We start from the raw sequence: 8,890 nt of genomic DNA, 5'->3' as shown, positions 1-8,890 counted from the left end.
ATACAGAAAGGCAGACATGTTGAATAATTACTTTGCGTCAGTATTTACAGTAGAGGGAGAGTATAGTATGCTGGGCGTCCCAAGGAAACTAATATTGACTCAGGGATGGGGAATCACCAAAATTAACATTAGAAAAATAATAGTAATGGAGCAATAAAGATTGACAAGTTCCCAGGAACAGATGGTTTCCATGCCAGTGTTTCAAAGGGTGTAAGTGAGAACATTGCAGATGCCTTAACTACAATCTTCCAACGTTCTCTCGATTCGGGAACCGTTTCTTTAGATTGGAAAATTATGCATGTCGCTCTGCTGTTTCAGGAAGGTGAGAGAGGGCAACCAGGAAATTATAGACCAGTTAGCCTAACGACTGCTTTCTGGAAATTACTAGAGACTATAATTAAGGATAGGTGACCGAACACCTCGAAATTTTTCGGCTGGTCAGAGAGAGCCTGACGAATTTAATTGAATTTTTTGAAGAGGTGATGAAAGTAGTGGAGAGCGGAATGTCTATGGATATTATTTTTAAGGGCTTCCAGTAGGCATTTGATAACGTCTCTCATAGAAGTATGTTTTCTAAAGTTGAAGCTCGTGGAAGTGAAGGCAAATTATTGACTTGGTTCGGAAATTGGCTGAGCGGCAGGAGACAGAGAGTAGGGATAATGAGTGGGTACTCTAATTGCTAGGACAGGTACTCTAATTGGTATCTCACAAGGATCTGTGCTAGGGTCTCAACTATTCGTCGTATTTATTAAAGACTTAGATGGGGGATAGAAAGTCACACATCCAAATTTGCCGACAACACAAAGATTGGCGCTATTGGAAGCAGTGTAGATGGAAGAATAAAATTACAAGGAGATATTAATAGATTAAGCGAACGGACAAAACAGTGACAAATGAAATTCAACGTGATGTTATCCACTTTGAAACTTAGAATGATAGAACAGAGCACTTTCTAAATGGGGAAAAGCTAGAAATAGTCGCGGTCCAAAGAGACTTAGGGTTCCAGGTACATAGATCATTAAAATGTAATGGCAGGTACAGAAAATAAGCAATAAAGGCTAATGGAATGCTGGTCTTTATGTCTAGAGGGCGAGAATAAAAGGGGTTAGAAGTTATGCTACCGCTATACAAAGCCCTGGTTAGATCACACCTGGAATACTGTGAGCAGTTCTGGGCACCACAATTTAGGAAGGATATATTGGCCTTGGAGGGAGTGCAGATTAGATTTACTGGAATGATGCCTGGACATCAAGGGTTAAATTACGAGGATAGATTACACAAACTAGGGTTGCATGCCCGAGAATTTATAGGGTTAAGGGGTGATATGATAGAAGCTTTCAAGATATTAAGGGGAACTGATAGGTTAGATAGAGAGAAACTATTTCTGCTGGTGAAAATTCTAGGACTAGGGGACAGAGTATAAAAATTAGAGAAAGAATGAATGACTGATACCATGAAAGATTTCATGTAGTGATTGTCATACTGTAACTGCTGTTTCTCTTATTTTTTGGCATCCATTCTCGAGATATGGACGTCGATGACAAGGCCGGCATTTATTACCGATCTCTAGCTGCCCTTATGAAGGTGTTGGTAAGCCGTCTCCTTGAAGCACTGCAGTCCGTGTGGTGAAGGTGCTACTACGGTGCTATTAGGGAGCGAATTCCAGGACATCGACCTAGAGATAATAAAGGAACGACGATTTATGTCAAATTAGGGATGACAATGGACTTTTAGAATTATAGAAGGATAGAGCACAGAAGGAAGCATTTCGGCCAATCTTGTCTGTGCACGCGCTTTCAATGAGCTATCCAATTAGCCCCGCTCCGCTGATCTTTTCCCATAGCCCTGGAAACTTTGCTTTTCCAGTTATTTATCCAATTTCCCTTTTAAAGTTATTACGGAATCTACTTCAACCACCCTGTCAGGCAGTGCATTCTAGATTGTAAAAATTCGCTGCATAAAAATAGTCTCCTCATTTCCCCCTGAATTTTATTTGCCAATTATATTAAAACTGTGTTCTCTGGTTATCGACCTAACCTGCCAGTGAATGCAATTTCTCCCCATCTAAGTTATCAAAACTATTCAGAATTTTAAACACCTTTATTCAATCTCCCCTTAACCTTCTCTGCTATAAGAAGAACAATCTCCGGTTCTCTCGTCTTTCCAAATGACGGAAGTACATCAACTCTGGTACCATTTTGGTAAAACATGAAATATGTTTTTCTCATCATTTTCTCAATGACAATTATTTGTTTCATGAGTCGCTCGATGGCAGATGTCTTTGCTTAGCTCTTGTGTTGGTCTGTGTTTTGGCGAGGTTTTTGTACGAAAGTCGAGCAGTTTTGAAGCACCGTGATCCTCAGTCCGCAGAAATAGGCGGCGCTGTCTTCAGTCTCTGCTGCAGAAATTGACAAAGGAAAAACTTGATATTGACTGAAATGGCGAGCGTCGAATTTTCCTTTTGCCAAATCGGCATCCTTTCCCCTGGTGTTATCACGGTACAAGATCAACTGCGTTGCTTGGTTCGGGTACAGCCGGTACCAGTAACGATCCGGAGCAGCCGAACTAGTTTTGTAATGCAGCTCAATTGAGAATGATCTCCTGCGTATACTTTCACCTCATGCTGAGGCTGCATTACCGAACTCCCTTGGATTTTACCTATAAAAATTAATAAAATGATCAGTTAATCCCTCTGTTAATTTGCAAAATTCACGCCAGCAGAGGGAACACATATCACCATCTACCTATTACAATGGACATCAGGAGCAGCTCAACCAGCGCCATCTCTAAAACGCTGCCAATGTTTGCCGGTCTTCCGTACTCACACCGATAAATAGAAGCAATAATTCAGCCTCCACAGTGAGAGTGAAGGGGACCTTACTAAACTTGCAACAAAAAAAGACACTCAATAAGATCAGGTGAGGTCCACTTCGGGAATTATATTAGTTGCTGATTGCAATGCGCATTTACAATAACAATGAACATCATAAATATGGCACCTTAAGTCCCCTTTTGTCATTTGATTCCCTGTCCGTGCCTGCCTGCAATATTGTGCAACCCTTTACACATCTCCCTTGTCAGTGTCCCGGACCCTTTGATCACGGCCTGTACACAGGGTTTAGTTGATCAGTGTATGTTGCTGGGTCAGAGACAGTTTATACACAAGGATCAGATTTCACAAGGTAGTGATTGTGTTCTTTAAAACAGGCCCCAAGCACAGAGTTCGCCCAATGATCATTGCCCTTCAGAATGTCTCTTTAATGCTGGGATGTTTAGTGTGCTATAGCTTTTCTCTTCAAACGTCATTTCAGGAACCGGCTGTTCCTCTTTGTCTCGATGGTTTAATTCTACCATAAAATTATCATAATCATCAACATCCTCCTCATCATCATTTTACTAATAATAACATGTGGGCTACAGCGGTCGGGGCGAGAATGGATTTTTACTGGGAAGGAAATACTTACTGAGAAGTGATATAATGATGAGGAGCGGTGCGAGACGATTCCGCATGATGTTCCCTGAGTCTGTAACTCTGCAGTCCGGGAAATATTATGTCAGAGCAGAAATACAGATCCCCGCCCCACTGCACTGCTGATCCAACCAATATCAAACAGGAAACGGCGGCAGCAATCTCTCGAATAACACTGGGCAGCCAATCGTCGCAGAATATGTGCAATAAAAATGAACATCACAAATCCATTTGTGGCGCCTTAACTCCCCTTTTGTCTTTCGACGCCCTTTCCGTACCTGCATGTAAAATAGTGCAGCACTTTGCACATTTTCGCTGGCAGTTTTCCTGACAGTTTGACCGCGGCCTGTACACAGGGTTTATTTGATCAGAGTATGTTGCTGGGCCAGAGACGGTTTATACACAAGGAACAGATTTCACAAGGTAGTGATTGTGCTCTTTCAAACAGGCCCCAGGCACAGTGTTCCCCAATATCCATTATCCTTCAGAATATCTCTTTAATGATGGGAGGTTTTCTCTCACCACTAACAATCCCTCAGCTTCCAGGTTACAATAACCAGACATGGGTTGCATTCCCGCCCCCAGTCTCTAAAAGTTTAACCCTATAAGGACACTGACTGTAGCCCAGCTCGCGGTGTTTCCATTCATTGGCAGCCAACTCACCACCTACTGGTCTCACAGCACCACTGAGGACACCAGGAAGTGGGGTGAGAGCATCCTGTGACACGACAGCAGATTATTGAAGGCGGGGGTTAGAACGGGTGTCTTCAAATATCCAACCCCCTTTCACTGAGCGGACAGCGACAATGCGGCTACTCAGCATCTGGGTTATGTGGCGGGGGGGCGGGGGGGGGATTTCTGACAGGTAATTGAGGAACAAACACATTTCATCTTTTTTCTCGTTTTCCAAGCATGTTTTGAATCTGAATTTTAAACACCCGCCGGCCTGATGTTTTCCGCTTTAAACATGTTTTTCAGATCGGAGTCTTGGAGATTTTGTCACCCAGCCGCTGTCCTCAGGAGTTAAGGCAGAAGGAGAAGCGTTGAGTTGAAGCTGTACCTATGATACTACACAGAGCGGCTATTAGTTATACTGGTTCCGGCACTACCCAGACACACAGCCGGGGTGTATTCTGATGAAATACCCGAGCGGTTATGAAGATAAAGCAGCATTTGCTGAAACGCGCTTCACTGCAAAGCTCCAGATCTGCAGTTTATTACTGCGCCCTGAGACTCACGGTGATGGAAACCAGTTAAACCCTCGTACAGAAACTCCCGCCCCTTTGTAGATCAGAGGCAACCCAAGTCTCGAGGGAGCAGCGAGAGACACCTGTCAATCGCGCCCTCTCGCTGCTATGATGGGAACCTTTAGACAATTTTGATACTGGATGAAAACGCACAGTCAGTTAATCTATGGGCAGTTTCCAGCGCCCATTTATGAGGAGAGGCATTGCAGCGATATTGATCACAAATGTCGATAAACATTTCAGTTTAAATCGTGCTGATTCTTTTTCTTTTTTACAGTTGTTAGGGAAATCAGTTGACTGAAGCTCGTTAGAACAATATTAAATCACAGAGATGCCGACTATTAATACAGCGCCACATGTACTGGATGCAGATTTGCCTCATGGTTCCCTTCTATTCAATATACTGTGGGATTATTTAATGTAACTGCTTCCATTTTAAAATTGTCGCTGAGCTGCCGTTATTATGTTTTAACGTAATTTCGAGTTGAAATCATCAACCTATATAATTCCGCGAGTGGGCACACTTGGTCTTGTTGAGAGTTGTTTCACTAACTGGAACACTCAGTGTGGGTTTTATACGGGATCCGCGATGTCCCTCGTACAAAAACACGTACAGTGGAGGATACCCGAGGTGCTGAATGTACCAGAACACATAAGGGTTATGCTCTCTTTTTATTATGGTGCAGTGTAGTGTGACATTACTTTTTCTGCACAACCGCCATTTCAGGAACCGGCATTTCAGGAACCGGCTGTTCCACTGTGCCTTGGTGGCTCAACTTTAACTTAAATTAATGGTAATAGTCACCATCATCATCATTTCACGAAAAGTAACACCTGGATTACAACATTCATGGGGAGAATGGATTTTCACTGGGAAGGAAAAGCTTACTGAGAAGTGATATAATGATGAGTTGCAGTGCGAGATGGTTCCGCATGATACTTCCTAAGTCTGTAACTGCAGTTCAGGAAATCCTCTGTGGGAACAGAAATACAGATCCTCGCCCCATTGCATTGCTGATCCAACCAATGTCAAACAGGAAACGGTGGCAGCAATCTCTCCAATAACACAGGGCAGGCAAGGCGGATCAGAGCGAGAGCAGCAAACGGAAGCTGTGGGCAGGGCAGTCGCGGGCGGTGTTCTCACACGTAGGATCCACCTATGTGGAATGGAATTCAATAATAATGCCCCCATCGGAAACTATAAAATTCTGCCTCTCTATAAGGGCTGCGTTACTTTCACATTCGTTACAAATTCGGGGCAAGCAGGCTGGCGACAAGAATTGCAGATTCTTATATTATTGTATAGTTACCAAAAGCTTCATCACTGAAGTGGGTCAAAAACAGGGCCTGAACCTAGCAGTGGGAAACAGAACAAAACTGCAAGCGATCCCAAGGCTCTGGAGGTGCACAACTCATTAACACCTTAATAACGTGTGAAATTATTCAACTACATACAGTTAATAAGCATAAATAAGAGATAAAGTGGAATGTCACCTTAATTTATACTGAAGAAGTGTTGGTCAGTATTGGTTGATGTAAGTTGACCGGCGGTGGGAATCCGCGCTCTGTCAGCGCAACCTGTTGTCCGTGATTAAAGTATATTTTTTGAGCTGATTTCACCGAACACGATTTCTGTACGAGGTGTTCAGAGGCCCTTCTCACAGTGTGCCTCAGTGCACAGTAGTACATGGCACTCTCAGCGAGCTGTAGCTCAGTCAGGGTGAAAACCAGCTATATTTCTGGACGTTTCCAGAATGACAGAGAAACGGCTGTTAACGTCGTCCTTCCCATAGGTATGAGACTGAATTACTAAAGTGGGAGCCTTGTTCTTGTCCTGACGATAAAGCTGCAGGGAATAGCTCGAATCTGCTCCTGAATAGATACAATTAATACTCATCAAGTTCCTTCCAGATATTTGGCATCTGTTGGCCACTGCCCGAAGGAATCTCCAGAACTCAATCCTGCAGAAAACATTTCTGGTTACCAATGAAAACAGAACGGAAAACAGATAACAAGTAGATAGATAGATAGATAGATAGATAGACAGACAGATAGATAGATAGATAGGTAGATAGATAGAGAGATAGGTAGATAGATAGAGAGATAGATAGATAGATAGATAGATAGATAGATAGATAGATAGATAGATAGATAGATAGATAGATAGATAGATAGATAGATAGATAGATAGATAGATAGATAGATAGATAGATAGATAGATAGATAGATAGATAGATAGAAAGAGAGTTAGAGAGCTGGATCGACAGATAGATAGATCGATAGATCGATCGATAGATAGATAGATAGATAGATAGATAGATAGATAGATAGATAGATAGATAGATAGATAGATAGATAGATAGATAGATAGATAGATAGATAGATAGATAGATAGATAGATAGATAGAACAGATGAGACGCTTTTCTGGCTTAAGAAATTAAGTAATTAGTAATTTATGTGTATGCCTGGAAATAAAGAGACAGAAAAAGAAAGCATTAGATTAATGGCTAGACATAGATAGACACACAGGTAGAAAGAGACAATGAGATATAGATAGGTAGAGATATAACCATACAGACAGACAGATAGAAAGCTACACAGATAGATGGATAGACCTTACGATCAATGTATAGGAGACAGTTGTATCAATAGTGGAATTGACAGACAGGCACAGATGCATAAATAAATAAACAAACAATAATACAACGTTGTTAGGCCCCAAGTAAAGCATTCCCCAAACTCCATAATGGCCGCAGTCTCCCCACACTGGGAGCCCGCACTTCACCCGGTGCCTCCTCTCAGTTGCAGCTCTCGGACTGAATGGAAGAAGTTGACGTGTTTCTGTCAGCAGATGGAGTCCCCGGCATTTCCTGAATCAAACGAAGAGCCTGGTTTTAATGAGCTGCTGGTGGTCATTGAGGCTGTCTGTGTTCATCATCACTGCCCGTGGCCCCGGCACACAGGCTCCGTGTGCTGTTCTGCTTTATCCCTGATATCTGATCATCCGATCCCGGGAATGGATGAGAATTCTGCCTGACCGTTACCGGCCTCACACAGTGTCATGGACACATCCCGGAACTGCTCCGAAGGAGGAAAAAATCCCTTCGATTGATGTTTATTCTTCAAAAGACAGTGTTCTGACCGTGTTTTGAACCCGATGCTGACGATTAATGGGGAGTGGATTTTAGGGTTTTCTTGTCGATGAAATGTTCCATTTGATAGAAATGAAAGTCTGACACGATGTTGTCGCAATGTCACTGACTCAGAATTTTCCACTAACCACAGTTTACTCTTGAACATTTTTGACTGTGTCTCTTCATGTGTTTTTCTGTCTGTCTGTATTTATCTCTGCTTGTTTGTCTGTGTGTTTATCTGTCTCTGTGTTGTTATCTCTCTGTCTCTGTTTATCTTTGCTTGTTTGGCTGTGTGTGATTATCTGTCACTGTCTGTGTTGTTACCTGTCTTTGTTTATCTGTGCGTGTTCTTCTGTGTGTGTTTATCTGTTTCTGTCTGTGTTGTTATCTCTCTGTCTTTGTTTATCTGTGCGTGTTCTTCTGTGTGCCTTTATCTGTTTCTGTCTGTGTTGCTATCTCTCTGTCTCTGTTTACCTGTGCGTGTTTGTCTGTGTGTGTTTATCTGTCTCTCTCTATGTGTGCCACTGTGTGTGCCTGTGTTTATCTGTCTAGCTGTGCATATCTGTGCATGTGTGTCTGTGTGCGTTTATTTGTTCCTGTCTGCGTGTGTCAATGTGTGTGTCTGTGTCTATCTGTGCGTGTTTGTCTGTGTCTGTTTATCTGTCTGAATTTGTGTGTCTGAGTCGGTATGTTTGATTCTCTGTGTTTGTTGTTCCAATGCTCAATGTGAGGATAGTAGGAACACAGCTGGGCGCTGTCTGATCAGTTCTTAAAGATGTTTCGTCTCAAACAACTCAGCCGAATATAAATAAAGATCCTCAACAACATGTCAACCAGTTGTGTATGTCTGGGTTTACGGTGCCTGCGTGTGTGTATATATGTTTGTGCGTGTGTGTGTATATGTATAGTTGTGTGTGTGTGTGGTGTATGTGTATTTATGAATGTGTGTGTGCGCTCCAAGGCTGATACTGACAAGGGTGGGTTCCCTTGAACTGGAGGCACCTTCTGCGAAAGTTTTATTTCGCCGAGATTTTTTGCA

Source organism: Somniosus microcephalus, chromosome 4, assembly GCF_052327205.1.
Source record: "Somniosus microcephalus isolate GS21.2 chromosome 4, FLI_Smic_1.0, whole genome shotgun sequence".
NCBI lineage: Eukaryota > Metazoa > Chordata > Chondrichthyes > Squaliformes > Somniosidae > Somniosus > Somniosus microcephalus.
Note: the sequence above shows the minus strand (reverse complement) of the source record.